Genomic DNA, 16166 nt, shown 5'->3' with positions numbered 1-16166 from the left:
GGCGATCTTTCAAGACCGCGAGTGACTTTGTTTTCACGCACAACACACACACACACACCAGGTGACAGACCTCCTCACTCTGAACAACTCTCTAAACCATTGATCATCCAGGAAAAAAAAGAGATAAAGACCAAACCACAGCAAAACAAACAAACAAACGAAAAAAGAGACAAAAACCCAACAAAAACATCTGCCTTTTCAAACCAACAAATCCAGGGGAGAGCGCGAACGCAGTCCCCCACTACCATAAATTATGCAGTCGAGATTCCCACATTTGGGGAATTCGCAGGGGTCAGCACGGCCGGAGTGCAATGGACGAGCCTCGCCCTGGGTGAACCACCTTCTTGATCATGGTGTCTCCCCTGCCAGGTAAGTATGAAGCTTTAGGCCGCCTGTCAGAGGAACCGCTTCCCTGTCTACCATCCTTATCAACGGTGACCCCCATCCCAAGCAAAGGAAGGGCGGGTGCCCTGCGTTGACCAAGCGTCTTCTTCTTCTCTTGCTTAATGGCGGATCGCAAACAACTTTTAGGTGCATCGCGCCACCCGCTGCACAGAAGTGTGTAACATCACGTCGTTTGAGCGTTCTTGTGTTCTATTTATTAGCCCAGAGTTTTTACCCCACCTCATTATCAGAAGACTCCAAAGACTTCAGATGGGCGTGCCGGGTGGGGAGACCTCAAGAAACGGGAAGCACGGCTTTGAACCCGACGTCACCGGCTCTGCTATTAGACACAAAAATAGGGAAAGCGCACCGTTCCTGGAAACACTGCAATACCAGGCCGATGCATGGAGTGGACGGAGCAAGCCCCGGCTCCAGCTCCCTGATCCAAAAATCAATTTAATATGCAGTCCCCGGGTAGGGGACGTATCAGATATTAAACTGATAAGAACAGATACTACACTTGATCTTAGCCAAAAGGCCGAGAAGCGATGCCGTTGTGAGGCGGCGGGGAGGAAGCCGGAAACAGCGGCGGCCACCTCGGCCGCGGGCGGTCGCAGAGCCCTGAAACGTCGGGGGACGGCAGTACCCACCCCCGCCCGCAACGTCACCGAGCCTCGCCCCGATCGGCCGGGCGGTGGCGCTGCAGCGATGGAGAGTACGGCATCGCTCGTAACTCCCAAACGGTTTGTCGCAGAGCCACGTGCCTCGTGTCATCGGAATCCTTGGCTCGAGCCGGACGAGAAGCAGGCCTCGGATTCGCTCGTCGCACTGACGAAATTTTCGGCTATTTTGGATTTCGTCGAAAACCTACTTTTGCAAACCAGCGCTAGGCATTTGGCCCAGTCCGACCCGGAGCAGTGCAGAAAGATTCCCTGGAGTCTGACTGTCAATAATGATCCAAAAAACCCGGAAATTTCCATTCACCCTGGCGAGGGGACCCCAAAACGTTGGAAGGTCGTGTGGCCGAGTTTGCTAAAATGGCTATAACTCCCGCAAGGAATGAGATCGGTTCACCCAAATCGGCACACCTGTGCAGGGGCTCGGTCTGTGGTCAGGTGTAAAGGGGCGCTGCGACTGGCCACTTGGTGGCGCTGTAAGGTCAAAAAAAATAGGAAAAGGATACAAAAAGGACAGCCAAACAAACACGCAAACAGCTACAGCTACGCAACGCTTAGTCCAAACAAAAAGCGAGGTCTGTGAGAAATTTGAACTGAAACGCCCCCCAGGGGGCGATCTTTCAAGACCGCGAGTGACTTTGTTTTCACGCACAACACACACACACACACCAGGTGACAGACCTCCTCACTCTGAACAACTCTCTAAACCATTGATCATCCAGGAAAAAAAAGAGATAAAGACCAAACCACAGCAAAACAAACAAACAAACGAAAAAAGAGACAAAAACCCAACAAAAACATCTGCCTTTTCAAACCAACAAATCCAGGGGAGAGCGCGAACGCAGTCCCCCACTACCATAAATTATGCAGTCGAGATTCCCACATTTGGGGAATTCGCAGGGGTCAGCACGGCCGGAGTGCAATGGACGAGCCTCGCCCTGGGTGAACCACCTTCTTGATCATGGTGTCTCCCCTGCCAGGTAAGTATGAAGCTTTAGGCCGCCTGTCAGAGGAACCGCTTCCCTGTCTACCATCCTTATCAACGGTGACCCCCATCCCAAGCAAAGGAAGGGCGGGTGCCCTGCGTTGACCAAGCGTCTTCTTCTTCTCTTGCTTAATGGCGGATCGCAAACAACTTTTAGGTGCATCGCGCCACCCGCTGCACAGAAGTGTGTAACATCACGTCGTTTGAGCGTTCTTGTGTTCTATTTATTAGCCCAGAGTTTTTACCCCACCTCATTATCAGAAGACTCCAAAGACTTCAGATGGGCGTGCCGGGTGGGGAGACCTCAAGAAACGGGAAGCACGGCTTTGAACCCGACGTCACCGGCTCTGCTATTAGACACAAAAATAGGGAAAGCGCACCGTTCCTGGAAACACTGCAATACCAGGCCGATGCATGGAGTGGACGGAGCAAGCCCCGGCTCCAGCTCCCTGATCCAAAAATCAATTTAATATGCAGTCCCCGGGTAGGGGACGTATCAGATATTAAACTGATAAGAACAGATACTACACTTGATCTTAGCCAAAAGGCCGAGAAGCGATGCCGTTGTGAGGCGGCGGGGAGGAAGCCGGAAACAGCGGCGGCCACCTCGGCCGCGGGCGGTCGCAGAGCCCTGAAACGTCGGGGGACGGCAGTACCCACCCCCGCCCGCAACGTCACCGAGCCTCGCCCCGATCGGCCGGGCGGTGGCGCTGCAGCGATGGAGAGTACGGCATCGCTCGTAACTCCCAAACGGTTTGTCGCAGAGCCACGTGCCTCGTGTCATCGGAATCCTTGGCTCGAGCCGGACGAGAAGCAGGCCTCGGATTCGCTCGTCGCACTGACGAAATTTTCGGCTATTTTGGATTTCGTCGAAAACCTACTTTTGCAAACCAGCGCTAGGCATTTGGCCCAGTCCGACCCGGAGCAGTGCAGAAAGATTCCCTGGAGTCTGACTGTCAATAATGATCCAAAAAACCCGGAAATTTCCATTCACCCTGGCGAGGGGACCCCAAAACGTTGGAAGGTCGTGTGGCCGAGTTTGCTAAAATGGCTATAACTCCCGCAAGGAATGAGATCGGTTCACCCAAATCGGCACACCTGTGCAGGGGCTCGGTCTGTGGTCAGGTGTAAAGGGGCGCTGCGACTGGCCACTTGGTGGCGCTGTAAGGTCAAAAAAAATAGGAAAAGGATACAAAAAGGACAGCCAAACAAACACGCAAACAGCTACAGCTACGCAACGCTTAGTCCAAACAAAAAGCGAGGTCTGTGAGAAATTTGAACTGAAACGCCCCCCAGGGGGCGATCTTTCAAGACCGCGAGTGACTTTGTTTTCACGCACAACACACACACACACACACCAGGTGACAGACCTCCTCACTCTGAACAACTCTCTAAACCATTGATCATCCAGGAAAAAAAAGAGATAAAGACCAAACCACAGCAAAACAAACAAACAAACGAAAAAAGAGACAAAAACCCAACAAAAACATCTGCCTTTTCAAACCAACAAATCCAGGGGAGAGCGCGAACGCAGTCCCCCACTACCATAAATTATGCAGTCGAGATTCCCACATTTGGGGAATTCGCAGGGGTCAGCACGGCCGGAGTGCAATGGACGAGCCTCGCCCTGGGTGAACCACCTTCTTGATCATGGTGTCTCCCCTGCCAGGTAAGTATGAAGCTTTAGGCCGCCTGTCAGAGGAACCGCTTCCCTGTCTACCATCCTTATCAACGGTGACCCCCATCCCAAGCAAAGGAAGGGCAGGTGCCCTGCGTTGACCAAGCGTCTTCTTCTTCTCTTGCTTAATGGCGGATCGCAAACAACTTTTAGGTGCATCGCGCCACCCGCTGCACAAGTGTGTAACATCACGTCGTTTGAGCGTTCTTGTGTTCTATTTATTAGCCCAGAGTTTTTACCCCACCTCATTATCAGAAGACTCCAAAGACTTCAGATGGGCGTGCCGGGTGGGGAGACCTCAAGAAACGGGAAGCACGGCTTTGAACCCGACGTCACCGGCTCTGCTATTAGACACAAAAATAGGGAAAGCGCACCGTTCCTGGAAACACTGCAATACCAGGCCGATGCATGGAGTGGACGGAGCAAGCCCCGGCTCCAGCTCCCTGATCCAAAAATCAATTTAATATGCAGTCCCCGGGTAGGGGACGTATCAGATATTAAACTGATAAGAACAGATACTACACTTGATCTTAGCCAAAAGGCCGAGAAGCGATGCCGTTGTGAGGCGGCGGGGAGGAAGCCGGAAACAGCGGCGGCCACCTCGGCCGCGGGCGGTCGCAGAGCCCTGAAACGTCGGGGGACGGCAGTACCCACCCCCGCCCGCAACGTCACCGAGCCTCGCCCCGATCGGCCGGGCGGTGGCGCTGCAGCGATGGAGAGTACGGCATCGCTCGTAACTCCCAAACGGTTTGTCGCAGAGCCACGTGCCTCGTGTCATCGGAATCCTTGGCTCGAGCCGGACGAGAAGCAGGCCTCGGATTCGCTCGTCGCACTGACGAAATTTTCGGCTATTTTGGATTTCGTCGAAAACCTACTTTTGCAAACCAGCGCTAGGCATTTGGCCCAGTCCGACCCGGAGCAGTGCAGAAAGATTCCCTGGAGTCTGACTGTCAATAATGATCCAAAAAACCCGGAAATTTCCATTCACCCTGGCGAGGGGACCCCAAAACGTTGGAAGGTCGTGTGGCCGAGTTTGCTAAAATGGCTATAACTCCCGCAAGGAATGAGATCGGTTCACCCAAATCGGCACACCTGTGCAGGGGCTCGGTCTGTGGTCAGGTGTAAAGGGGCGCTGCGACTGGCCACTTGGTGGCGCTGTAAGGTCAAAAAAAATAGGAAAAGGATACAAAAAGGACAGCCAAACAAACACGCAAACAGCTACAGCTACGCAACGCTTAGTCCAAACAAAAAGCGAGGTCTGTGAGAAATTTGAACTGAAACGCCCCCCAGGGGGCGATCTTTCAAGACCGCGAGTGACTTTGTTTTCACGCACAACACACACACACACACACCAGGTGACAGACCTCCTCACTCTGAACAACTCTCTAAACCATTGATCATCCAGGAAAAAAAAGAGATAAAGACCAAACCACAGCAAAACAAACAAACAAACGAAAAAAGAGACAAAAACCCAACAAAAACATCTGCCTTTTCAAACCAACAAATCCAGGGGAGAGCGCGAACGCAGTCCCCCACTACCATAAATTATGCAGTCGAGATTCCCACATTTGGGGAATTCGCAGGGGTCAGCACGGCCGGAGTGCAATGGACGAGCCTCGCCCTGGGTGAACCACCTTCTTGATCATGGTGTCTCCCCTGCCAGGTAAGTATGAAGCTTTAGGCCGCCTGTCAGAGGAACCGCTTCCCTGTCTACCATCCTTATCAACGGTGACCCCCATCCCAAGCAAAGGAAGGGCGGGTGCCCTGCGTTGACCAAGCGTCTTCTTCTTCTCTTGCTTAATGGCGGATCGCAAACAACTTTTAGGTGCATCGCGCCACCCGCTGCACAGAAGTGTGTAACATCACGTCGTTTGAGCGTTCTTGTGTTCTATTTATTAGCCCAGAGTTTTTACCCCACCTCATTATCAGAAGACTCCAAAGACTTCAGATGGGCGTGCCGGGTGGGGAGACCTCAAGAAACGGGAAGCACGGCTTTGAACCCGACGTCACCGGCTCTGCTATTAGACACAAAAATAGGGAAAGCGCACCGTTCCTGGAAACACTGCAATACCAGGCCGATGCATGGAGTGGACGGAGCAAGCCCCGGCTCCAGCTCCCTGATCCAAAAATCAATTTAATATGCAGTCCCCGGGTAGGGGACGTATCAGATATTAAACTGATAAGAACAGATACTACACTTGATCTTAGCCAAAAGGCCGAGAAGCGATGCCGTTGTGAGGCGGCGGGGAGGAAGCCGGAAACAGCGGCGGCCACCTCGGCCGCGGGCGGTCGCAGAGCCCTGAAACGTCGGGGGACGGCAGTACCCACCCCCGCCCGCAACGTCACCGAGCCTCGCCCCGATCGGCCGGGCGGTGGCGCTGCAGCGATGGAGAGTACGGCATCGCTCGTAACTCCCAAACGGTTTGTCGCAGAGCCACGTGCCTCGTGTCATCGGAATCCTTGGCTCGAGCCGGACGAGAAGCAGGCCTCGGATTCGCTCGTCGCACTGACGAAATTTTCGGCTATTTTGGATTTCGTCGAAAACCTACTTTTGCAAACCAGCGCTAGGCATTTGGCCCAGTCCGACCCGGAGCAGTGCAGAAAGATTCCCTGGAGTCTGACTGTCAATAATGATCCAAAAAACCCGGAAATTTCCATTCACCCTGGCGAGGGGACCCCAAAACGTTGGAAGGTCGTGTGGCCGAGTTTGCTAAAATGGCTATAACTCCCGCAAGGAATGAGATCGGTTCACCCAAATCGGCACACCTGTGCAGGGGCTCGGTCTGTGGTCAGGTGTAAAGGGGCGCTGCGACTGGCCACTTGGTGGCGCTGTAAGGTCAAAAAAAATAGGAAAAGGATACAAAAAGGACAGCCAAACAAACACGCAAACAGCTACAGCTACGCAACGCTTAGTCCAAACAAAAAGCGAGGTCTGTGAGAAATTTGAACTGAAACGCCCCCCAGGGGGCGATCTTTCAAGACCGCGAGTGACTTTGTTTTCACGCACAACACACACACACACACACCAGGTGACAGACCTCCTCACTCTGAACAACTCTCTAAACCATTGATCATCCAGGAAAAAAAAGAGATAAAGACCAAACCACAGCAAAACAAACAAACAAACGAAAAAAGAGACAAAAACCCAACAAAAACATCTGCCTTTTCAAACCAACAAATCCAGGGGAGAGCGCGAACGCAGTCCCCCACTACCATAAATTATGCAGTCGAGATTCCCACATTTGGGGAATTCGCAGGGGTCAGCACGGCCGGAGTGCAATGGACGAGCCTCGCCCTGGGTGAACCACCTTCTTGATCATGGTGTCTCCCCTGCCAGGTAAGTATGAAGCTTTAGGCCGCCTGTCAGAGGAACCGCTTCCCTGTCTACCATCCTTATCAACGGTGACCCCCATCCCAAGCAAAGGAAGGGCGGGTGCCCTGCGTTGACCAAGCGTCTTCTTCTTCTCTTGCTTAATGGCGGATCGCAAACAACTTTTAGGTGCATCGCGCCACCCGCTGCACAGAAGTGTGTAACATCACGTCGTTTGAGCGTTCTTGTGTTCTATTTATTAGCCCAGAGTTTTTACCCCACCTCATTATCAGAAGACTCCAAAGACTTCAGATGGGCGTGCCGGGTGGGGAGACCTCAAGAAACGGGAAGCACGGCTTTGAACCCGACGTCACCGGCTCTGCTATTAGACACAAAAATAGGGAAAGCGCACCGTTCCTGGAAACACTGCAATACCAGGCCGATGCATGGAGTGGACGGAGCAAGCCCCGGCTCCAGCTCCCTGATCCAAAAATCAATTTAATATGCAGTCCCCGGGTAGGGGACGTATCAGATATTAAACTGATAAGAACAGATACTACACTTGATCTTAGCCAAAAGGCCGAGAAGCGATGCCGTTGTGAGGCGGCGGGGAGGAAGCCGGAAACAGCGGCGGCCACCTCGGCCGCGGGCGGTCGCAGAGCCCTGAAACGTCGGGGGACGGCAGTACCCACCCCCGCCCGCAACGTCACCGAGCCTCGCCCCGATCGGCCGGGCGGTGGCGCTGCAGCGATGGAGAGTACGGCATCGCTCGTAACTCCCAAACGGTTTGTCGCAGAGCCACGTGCCTCGTGTCATCGGAATCCTTGGCTCGAGCCGGACGAGAAGCAGGCCTCGGATTCGCTCGTCGCACTGACGAAATTTTCGGCTATTTTGGATTTCGTCGAAAACCTACTTTTGCAAACCAGCGCTAGGCATTTGGCCCAGTCCGACCCGGAGCAGTGCAGAAAGATTCCCTGGAGTCTGACTGTCAATAATGATCCAAAAAACCCGGAAATTTCCATTCACCCTGGCGAGGGGACCCCAAAACGTTGGAAGGTCGTGTGGCCGAGTTTGCTAAAATGGCTATAACTCCCGCAAGGAATGAGATCGGTTCACCCAAATCGGCACACCTGTGCAGGGGCTCGGTCTGTGGTCAGGTGTAAAGGGGCGCTGCGACTGGCCACTTGGTGGCGCTGTAAGGTCAAAAAAAATAGGAAAAGGATACAAAAAGGACAGCCAAACAAACACGCAAACAGCTACAGCTACGCAACGCTTAGTCCAAACAAAAAGCGAGGTCTGTGAGAAATTTGAACTGAAACGCCCCCCAGGGGGCGATCTTTCAAGACCGCGAGTGACTTTGTTTTCACGCACAACACACACACACACACCAGGTGACAGACCTCCTCACTCTGAACAACTCTCTAAACCATTGATCATCCAGGAAAAAAAAGAGATAAAGACCAAACCACAGCAAAACAAACAAACAAACGAAAAAAGAGACAAAAACCCAACAAAAACATCTGCCTTTTCAAACCAACAAATCCAGGGGAGAGCGCGAACGCAGTCCCCCACTACCATAAATTATGCAGTCGAGATTCCCACATTTGGGGAATTCGCAGGGGTCAGCACGGCCGGAGTGCAATGGACGAGCCTCGCCCTGGGTGAACCACCTTCTTGATCATGGTGTCTCCCCTGCCAGGTAAGTATGAAGCTTTAGGCCGCCTGTCAGAGGAACCGCTTCCCTGTCTACCATCCTTATCAACGGTGACCCCCATCCCAAGCAAAGGAAGGGCGGGTGCCCTGCGTTGACCAAGCGTCTTCTTCTTCTCTTGCTTAATGGCGGATCGCAAACAACTTTTAGGTGCATCGCGCCACCCGCTGCACAGAAGTGTGTAACATCACGTCGTTTGAGCGTTCTTGTGTTCTATTTATTAGCCCAGAGTTTTTACCCCACCTCATTATCAGAAGACTCCAAAGACTTCAGATGGGCGTGCCGGGTGGGGAGACCTCAAGAAACGGGAAGCACGGCTTTGAACCCGACGTCACCGGCTCTGCTATTAGACACAAAAATAGGGAAAGCGCACCGTTCCTGGAAACACTGCAATACCAGGCCGATGCATGGAGTGGACGGAGCAAGCCCCGGCTCCAGCTCCCTGATCCAAAAATCAATTTAATATGCAGTCCCCGGGTAGGGGACGTATCAGATATTAAACTGATAAGAACAGATACTACACTTGATCTTAGCCAAAAGGCCGAGAAGCGATGCCGTTGTGAGGCGGCGGGGAGGAAGCCGGAAACAGCGGCGGCCACCTCGGCCGCGGGCGGTCGCAGAGCCCTGAAACGTCGGGGGACGGCAGTACCCACCCCCGCCCGCAACGTCACCGAGCCTCGCCCCGATCGGCCGGGCGGTGGCGCTGCAGCGATGGAGAGTACGGCATCGCTCGTAACTCCCAAACGGTTTGTCGCAGAGCCACGTGCCTCGTGTCATCGGAATCCTTGGCTCGAGCCGGACGAGAAGCAGGCCTCGGATTCGCTCGTCGCACTGACGAAATTTTCGGCTATTTTGGATTTCGTCGAAAACCTACTTTTGCAAACCAGCGCTAGGCATTTGGCCCAGTCCGACCCGGAGCAGTGCAGAAAGATTCCCTGGAGTCTGACTGTCAATAATGATCCAAAAAACCCGGAAATTTCCATTCACCCTGGCGAGGGGACCCCAAAACGTTGGAAGGTCGTGTGGCCGAGTTTGCTAAAATGGCTATAACTCCCGCAAGGAATGAGATCGGTTCACCCAAATCGGCACACCTGTGCAGGGGCTCGGTCTGTGGTCAGGTGTAAAGGGGCGCTGCGACTGGCCACTTGGTGGCGCTGTAAGGTCAAAAAAAATAGGAAAAGGATACAAAAAGGACAGCCAAACAAACACGCAAACAGCTACAGCTACGCAACGCTTAGTCCAAACAAAAAGCGAGGTCTGTGAGAAATTTGAACTGAAACGCCCCCCAGGGGGCGATCTTTCAAGACCGCGAGTGACTTTGTTTTCACGCACAACACACACACACACACCAGGTGACAGACCTCCTCACTCTGAACAACTCTCTAAACCATTGATCATCCAGGAAAAAAAAGAGATAAAGACCAAACCACAGCAAAACAAACAAACAAACGAAAAAAGAGACAAAAACCCAACAAAAACATCTGCCTTTTCAAACCAACAAATCCAGGGGAGAGCGCGAACGCAGTCCCCCACTACCATAAATTATGCAGTCGAGATTCCCACATTTGGGGAATTCGCAGGGGTCAGCACGGCCGGAGTGCAATGGACGAGCCTCGCCCTGGGTGAACCACCTTCTTGATCATGGTGTCTCCCCTGCCAGGTAAGTATGAAGCTTTAGGCCGCCTGTCAGAGGAACCGCTTCCCTGTCTACCATCCTTATCAACGGTGACCCCCATCCCAAGCAAAGGAAGGGCGGGTGCCCTGCGTTGACCAAGCGTCTTCTTCTTCTCTTGCTTAATGGCGGATCGCAAACAACTTTTAGGTGCATCGCGCCACCCGCTGCACAGAAGTGTGTAACATCACGTCGTTTGAGCGTTCTTGTGTTCTATTTATTAGCCCAGAGTTTTTACCCCACCTCATTATCAGAAGACTCCAAAGACTTCAGATGGGCGTGCCGGGTGGGGAGACCTCAAGAAACGGGAAGCACGGCTTTGAACCCGACGTCACCGGCTCTGCTATTAGACACAAAAATAGGGAAAGCGCACCGTTCCTGGAAACACTGCAATACCAGGCCGATGCATGGAGTGGACGGAGCAAGCCCCGGCTCCAGCTCCCTGATCCAAAAATCAATTTAATATGCAGTCCCCGGGTAGGGGACGTATCAGATATTAAACTGATAAGAACAGATACTACACTTGATCTTAGCCAAAAGGCCGAGAAGCGATGCCGTTGTGAGGCGGCGGGGAGGAAGCCGGAAACAGCGGCGGCCACCTCGGCCGCGGGCGGTCGCAGAGCCCTGAAACGTCGGGGGACGGCAGTACCCACCCCCGCCCGCAACGTCACCGAGCCTCGCCCCGATCGGCCGGGCGGTGGCGCTGCAGCGATGGAGAGTACGGCATCGCTCGTAACTCCCAAACGGTTTGTCGCAGAGCCACGTGCCTCGTGTCATCGGAATCCTTGGCTCGAGCCGGACGAGAAGCAGGCCTCGGATTCGCTCGTCGCACTGACGAAATTTTCGGCTATTTTGGATTTCGTCGAAAACCTACTTTTGCAAACCAGCGCTAGGCATTTGGCCCAGTCCGACCCGGAGCAGTGCAGAAAGATTCCCTGGAGTCTGACTGTCAATAATGATCCAAAAAACCCGGAAATTTCCATTCACCCTGGCGAGGGGACCCCAAAACGTTGGAAGGTCGTGTGGCCGAGTTTGCTAAAATGGCTATAACTCCCGCAAGGAATGAGATCGGTTCACCCAAATCGGCACACCTGTGCAGGGGCTCGGTCTGTGGTCAGGTGTAAAGGGGCGCTGCGACTGGCCACTTGGTGGCGCTGTAAGGTCAAAAAAAATAGGAAAAGGATACAAAAAGGACAGCCAAACAAACACGCAAACAGCTACAGCTACGCAACGCTTAGTCCAAACAAAAAGCGAGGTCTGTGAGAAATTTGAACTGAAACGCCCCCCAGGGGGCGATCTTTCAAGACCGCGAGTGACTTTGTTTTCACGCACAACACACACACACACACCAGGTGACAGACCTCCTCACTCTGAACAACTCTCTAAACCATTGATCATCCAGGAAAAAAAAGAGATAAAGACCAAACCACAGCAAAACAAACAAACAAACGAAAAAAGAGACAAAAACCCAACAAAAACATCTGCCTTTTCAAACCAACAAATCCAGGGGAGAGCGCGAACGCAGTCCCCCACTACCATAAATTATGCAGTCGAGATTCCCACATTTGGGGAATTCGCAGGGGTCAGCACGGCCGGAGTGCAATGGACGAGCCTCGCCCTGGGTGAACCACCTTCTTGATCATGGTGTCTCCCCTGCCAGGTAAGTATGAAGCTTTAGGCCGCCTGTCAGAGGAACCGCTTCCCTGTCTACCATCCTTATCAACGGTGACCCCCATCCCAAGCAAAGGAAGGGCGGGTGCCCTGCGTTGACCAAGCGTCTTCTTCTTCTCTTGCTTAATGGCGGATCGCAAACAACTTTTAGGTGCATCGCGCCACCCGCTGCACAGAAGTGTGTAACATCACGTCGTTTGAGCGTTCTTGTGTTCTATTTATTAGCCCAGAGTTTTTACCCCACCTCATTATCAGAAGACTCCAAAGACTTCAGATGGGCGTGCCGGGTGGGGAGACCTCAAGAAACGGGAAGCACGGCTTTGAACCCGACGTCACCGGCTCTGCTATTAGACACAAAAATAGGGAAAGCGCACCGTTCCTGGAAACACTGCAATACCAGGCCGATGCATGGAGTGGACGGAGCAAGCCCCGGCTCCAGCTCCCTGATCCAAAAATCAATTTAATATGCAGTCCCCGGGTAGGGGACGTATCAGATATTAAACTGATAAGAACAGATACTACACTTGATCTTAGCCAAAAGGCCGAGAAGCGATGCCGTTGTGAGGCGGCGGGGAGGAAGCCGGAAACAGCGGCGGCCACCTCGGCCGCGGGCGGTCGCAGAGCCCTGAAACGTCGGGGGACGGCAGTACCCACCCCCGCCCGCAACGTCACCGAGCCTCGCCCCGATCGGCCGGGCGGTGGCGCTGCAGCGATGGAGAGTACGGCATCGCTCGTAACTCCCAAACGGTTTGTCGCAGAGCCACGTGCCTCGTGTCATCGGAATCCTTGGCTCGAGCCGGACGAGAAGCAGGCCTCGGATTCGCTCGTCGCACTGACGAAATTTTCGGCTATTTTGGATTTCGTCGAAAACCTACTTTTGCAAACCAGCGCTAGGCATTTGGCCCAGTCCGACCCGGAGCAGTGCAGAAAGATTCCCTGGAGTCTGACTGTCAATAATGATCCAAAAAACCCGGAAATTTCCATTCACCCTGGCGAGGGGACCCCAAAACGTTCGAAGGTCGTGTGGCCGAGTTTGCTAAAATGGCTATAACTCCCGCAAGGAATGAGATCGGTTCACCCAAATCGGCACACCTGTGCAGGGGCTCGGTCTGTGGTCAGGTGTAAAGGGGCGCTGCGACTGGCCACTTGGTGGCGCTGTAAGGTCAAAAAAAATAGGAAAAGGATACAAAAAGGACAGCCAAACAAACACGCAAACAGCTACAGCTACGCAACGCTTAGTCCAAACAAAAAGCGAGGTCTGTGAGAAATTTGAACTGAAACGCCCCCCAGGGGGCGATCTTTCAAGACCGCGAGTGACTTTGTTTTCACGCACAACACACACACACACACCAGGTGACAGACCTCCTCACTCTGAACAACTCTCTAAACCATTGATCATCCAGGAAAAAAAAGAGATAAAGACCAAACCACAGCAAAACAAACAAACAAACGAAAAAAGAGACAAAAACCCAACAAAAACATCTGCCTTTTCAAACCAACAAATCCAGGGGAGAGCGCGAACGCAGTCCCCCACTACCATAAATTATGCAGTCGAGATTCCCACATTTGGGGAATTCGCAGGGGTCAGCACGGCCGGAGTGCAATGGACGAGCCTCGCCCTGGGTGAACCACCTTCTTGATCATGGTGTCTCCCCTGCCAGGTAAGTATGAAGCTTTAGGCCGCCTGTCAGAGGAACCGCTTCCCTGTCTACCATCCTTATCAACGGTGACCCCCATCCCAAGCAAAGGAAGGGCGGGTGCCCTGCGTTGACCAAGCGTCTTCTTCTTCTCTTGCTTAATGGCGGATCGCAAACAACTTTTAGGTGCATCGCGCCACCCGCTGCACAGAAGTGTGTAACATCACGTCGTTTGAGCGTTCTTGTGTTCTATTTATTAGCCCAGAGTTTTTACCCCACCTCATTATCAGAAGACTCCAAAGACTTCAGATGGGCGTGCCGGGTGGGGAGACCTCAAGAAACGGGAAGCACGGCTTTGAACCCGACGTCACCGGCTCTGCTATTAGACACAAAAATAGGGAAAGCGCACCGTTCCTGGAAACACTGCAATACCAGGCCGATGCATGGAGTGGACGGAGCAAGCCCCGGCTCCAGCTCCCTGATCCAAAAATCAATTTAATATGCAGTCCCCGGGTAGGGGACGTATCAGATATTAAACTGATAAGAACAGATACTACACTTGATCTTAGCCAAAAGGCCGAGAAGCGATGCCGTTGTGAGGCGGCGGGGAGGAAGCCGGAAACAGCGGCGGCCACCTCGGCCGCGGGCGGTCGCAGAGCCCTGAAACGTCGGGGGACGGCAGTACCCACCCCCGCCCGCAACGTCACCGAGCCTCGCCCCGATCGGCCGGGCGGTGGCGCTGCAGCGATGGAGAGTACGGCATCGCTCGTAACTCCCAAACGGTTTGTCGCAGAGCCACGTGCCTCGTGTCATCGGAATCCTTGGCTCGAGCCGGACGAGAAGCAGGCCTCGGATTCGCTCGTCGCACTGACGAAATTTTCGGCTATTTTGGATTTCGTCGAAAACCTACTTTTGCAAACCAGCGCTAGGCATTTGGCCCAGTCCGACCCGGAGCAGTGCAGAAAGATTCCCTGGAGTCTGACTGTCAATAATGATCCAAAAAACCCGGAAATTTCCATTCACCCTGGCGAGGGGACCCCAAAACGTTGGAAGGTCGTGTGGCCGAGTTTGCTAAAATGGCTATAACTCCCGCAAGGAATGAGATCGGTTCACCCAAATCGGCACACCTGTGCAGGGGCTCGGTCTGTGGTCAGGTGTAAAGGGGCGCTGCGACTGGCCACTTGGTGGCGCTGTAAGGTCAAAAAAAATAGGAAAAGGATACAAAAAGGACAGCCAAACAAACACGCAAACAGCTACAGCTACGCAACGCTTAGTCCAAACAAAAAGCGAGGTCTGTGAGAAATTTGAACTGAAACGCCCCCCAGGGGGCGATCTTTCAAGACCGCGAGTGACTTTGTTTTCACGCACAACACACACACACACACCAGGTGACAGACCTCCTCACTCTGAACAACTCTCTAAACCATTGATCATCCAGGAAAAAAAAGAGATAAAGACCAAACCACAGCAAAACAAACAAACAAACGAAAAAAGAGACAAAAACCCAACAAAAACATCTGCCTTTTCAAACCAACAAATCCAGGGGAGAGCGCGAACGCAGTCCCCCACTACCATAAATTATGCAGTCGAGATTCCCACATTTGGGGAATTCGCAGGGGTCAGCACGGCCGGAGTGCAATGGACGAGCCTCGCCCTGGGTGAACCACCTTCTTGATCATGGTGTCTCCCCTGCCAGGTAAGTATGAAGCTTTAGGCCGCCTGTCAGAGGAACCGCTTCCCTGTCTACCATCCTTATCAACGGTGACCCCCATCCCAAGCAAAGGAAGGGCGGGTGCCCTGCGTTGACCAAGCGTCTTCTTCTTCTCTTGCTTAATGGCGGATCGCAAACAACTTTTAGGTGCATCGCGCCACCCGCTGCACAGAAGTGTGTAACATCACGTCGTTTGAGCGTTCTTGTGTTCTATTTATTAGCCCAGAGTTTTTACCCCACCTCATTATCAGAAGACTCCAAAGACTTCAGATGGGCGTGCCGGGTGGGGAGACCTCAAGAAACGGGAAGCACGGCTTTGAACCCGACGTCACCGGCTCTGCTATTAGACACAAAAATAGGGAAAGCGCACCGTTCCTGGAAACACTGCAATACCAGGCCGATGCATGGAGTGGACGGAGCAAGCCCCGGCTCCAGCTCCCTGATCCAAAAATCAATTTAATATGCAGTCCCCGGGTAGGGGACGTATCAGATATTAAACTGATAAGAACAGATACTACACTTGATCTTAGCCAAAAGGCCGAGAAGCGATGCCGTTGTGAGGCGGCGGGGAGGAAGCCGGAAACAGCGGCGGCCACCTCGGCCGCGGGCGGTCGCAGAGCCCTGAAACGTCGGGGGACGGCAGTACCCACCCCCGCCCGCAACGTCACCGAGCCTCGCCCCGATCGGCCGGGCGGTGGCGCTGCAGCGATGGAGAGTACGGCATCGCTCG

The 16166-nt window shown here is 53.3% G+C and overlaps 20 non-coding genes across 20 annotated transcripts; all 20 read right to left on the bottom strand.

Moving 5' to 3' along the window:
• Nucleotides 1–213: 213 nt before the first annotated feature.
• LOC141310582 (U1 spliceosomal RNA) lies at nucleotides 214–377 on the bottom strand. The gene has a single exon (XR_012348061.1). It is a non-coding gene; the product is annotated as a U1 spliceosomal RNA (small nuclear RNA).
• Nucleotides 378–743: 366 nt separating this feature from the next.
• Nucleotides 744–934, bottom strand: LOC141310809 (U2 spliceosomal RNA). Its single transcript, XR_012348287.1, has one exon. It is a non-coding gene; the product is annotated as a U2 spliceosomal RNA (small nuclear RNA).
• Nucleotides 935–1885: 951 nt separating this feature from the next.
• Nucleotides 1886–2049, bottom strand: LOC141310581 (U1 spliceosomal RNA). The gene has a single exon (XR_012348060.1). It is a non-coding gene; the product is annotated as a U1 spliceosomal RNA (small nuclear RNA).
• A 366-nt stretch (nucleotides 2050–2415) lies between these two features.
• On the bottom strand, nucleotides 2416–2606 carry LOC141310808 (U2 spliceosomal RNA). Its single transcript, XR_012348286.1, has one exon. It is a non-coding gene; the product is annotated as a U2 spliceosomal RNA (small nuclear RNA).
• Nucleotides 2607–3559: 953 nt separating this feature from the next.
• On the bottom strand, nucleotides 3560–3723 carry LOC141310580 (U1 spliceosomal RNA). Its single transcript, XR_012348059.1, has one exon. It is a non-coding gene; the product is annotated as a U1 spliceosomal RNA (small nuclear RNA).
• Nucleotides 3724–4087: 364 nt separating this feature from the next.
• LOC141310807 (U2 spliceosomal RNA) lies at nucleotides 4088–4278 on the bottom strand. Its single transcript, XR_012348285.1, has one exon. It is a non-coding gene; the product is annotated as a U2 spliceosomal RNA (small nuclear RNA).
• A 953-nt stretch (nucleotides 4279–5231) lies between these two features.
• Nucleotides 5232–5395, bottom strand: LOC141310578 (U1 spliceosomal RNA). Its single transcript, XR_012348058.1, has one exon. It is a non-coding gene; the product is annotated as a U1 spliceosomal RNA (small nuclear RNA).
• A 366-nt stretch (nucleotides 5396–5761) lies between these two features.
• LOC141310806 (U2 spliceosomal RNA) lies at nucleotides 5762–5952 on the bottom strand. Its single transcript, XR_012348283.1, has one exon. It is a non-coding gene; the product is annotated as a U2 spliceosomal RNA (small nuclear RNA).
• A 953-nt stretch (nucleotides 5953–6905) lies between these two features.
• LOC141310577 (U1 spliceosomal RNA) lies at nucleotides 6906–7069 on the bottom strand. The gene has a single exon (XR_012348057.1). It is a non-coding gene; the product is annotated as a U1 spliceosomal RNA (small nuclear RNA).
• A 366-nt stretch (nucleotides 7070–7435) lies between these two features.
• Nucleotides 7436–7626, bottom strand: LOC141310805 (U2 spliceosomal RNA). Its single transcript, XR_012348282.1, has one exon. It is a non-coding gene; the product is annotated as a U2 spliceosomal RNA (small nuclear RNA).
• A 951-nt stretch (nucleotides 7627–8577) lies between these two features.
• Nucleotides 8578–8741, bottom strand: LOC141310575 (U1 spliceosomal RNA). The gene has a single exon (XR_012348055.1). It is a non-coding gene; the product is annotated as a U1 spliceosomal RNA (small nuclear RNA).
• Nucleotides 8742–9107: 366 nt separating this feature from the next.
• LOC141310803 (U2 spliceosomal RNA) lies at nucleotides 9108–9298 on the bottom strand. Its single transcript, XR_012348280.1, has one exon. It is a non-coding gene; the product is annotated as a U2 spliceosomal RNA (small nuclear RNA).
• Nucleotides 9299–10249: 951 nt separating this feature from the next.
• On the bottom strand, nucleotides 10250–10413 carry LOC141310574 (U1 spliceosomal RNA). Its single transcript, XR_012348054.1, has one exon. It is a non-coding gene; the product is annotated as a U1 spliceosomal RNA (small nuclear RNA).
• A 366-nt stretch (nucleotides 10414–10779) lies between these two features.
• On the bottom strand, nucleotides 10780–10970 carry LOC141310802 (U2 spliceosomal RNA). Its single transcript, XR_012348279.1, has one exon. It is a non-coding gene; the product is annotated as a U2 spliceosomal RNA (small nuclear RNA).
• Nucleotides 10971–11921: 951 nt separating this feature from the next.
• On the bottom strand, nucleotides 11922–12085 carry LOC141310573 (U1 spliceosomal RNA). Its single transcript, XR_012348052.1, has one exon. It is a non-coding gene; the product is annotated as a U1 spliceosomal RNA (small nuclear RNA).
• Nucleotides 12086–12451: 366 nt separating this feature from the next.
• Nucleotides 12452–12642, bottom strand: LOC141310800 (U2 spliceosomal RNA). Its single transcript, XR_012348278.1, has one exon. It is a non-coding gene; the product is annotated as a U2 spliceosomal RNA (small nuclear RNA).
• A 951-nt stretch (nucleotides 12643–13593) lies between these two features.
• LOC141310572 (U1 spliceosomal RNA) lies at nucleotides 13594–13757 on the bottom strand. Its single transcript, XR_012348051.1, has one exon. It is a non-coding gene; the product is annotated as a U1 spliceosomal RNA (small nuclear RNA).
• A 366-nt stretch (nucleotides 13758–14123) lies between these two features.
• LOC141310799 (U2 spliceosomal RNA) lies at nucleotides 14124–14314 on the bottom strand. Its single transcript, XR_012348277.1, has one exon. It is a non-coding gene; the product is annotated as a U2 spliceosomal RNA (small nuclear RNA).
• Nucleotides 14315–15265: 951 nt separating this feature from the next.
• LOC141310571 (U1 spliceosomal RNA) lies at nucleotides 15266–15429 on the bottom strand. The gene has a single exon (XR_012348050.1). It is a non-coding gene; the product is annotated as a U1 spliceosomal RNA (small nuclear RNA).
• A 366-nt stretch (nucleotides 15430–15795) lies between these two features.
• Nucleotides 15796–15986, bottom strand: LOC141310798 (U2 spliceosomal RNA). The gene has a single exon (XR_012348276.1). It is a non-coding gene; the product is annotated as a U2 spliceosomal RNA (small nuclear RNA).
• Nucleotides 15987–16166: the final 180 nt, after the last annotated feature.

The sequence above is a fragment of the Garra rufa genome, unplaced genomic scaffold (assembly GCF_049309525.1).
Source record: "Garra rufa unplaced genomic scaffold, GarRuf1.0 hap1_unplaced_003, whole genome shotgun sequence".
NCBI classification, from domain to species: Eukaryota; Metazoa; Chordata; class Actinopteri; order Cypriniformes; family Cyprinidae; genus Garra; species Garra rufa.
This window is presented reverse-complemented; position numbering and strand designations above follow the sequence as displayed.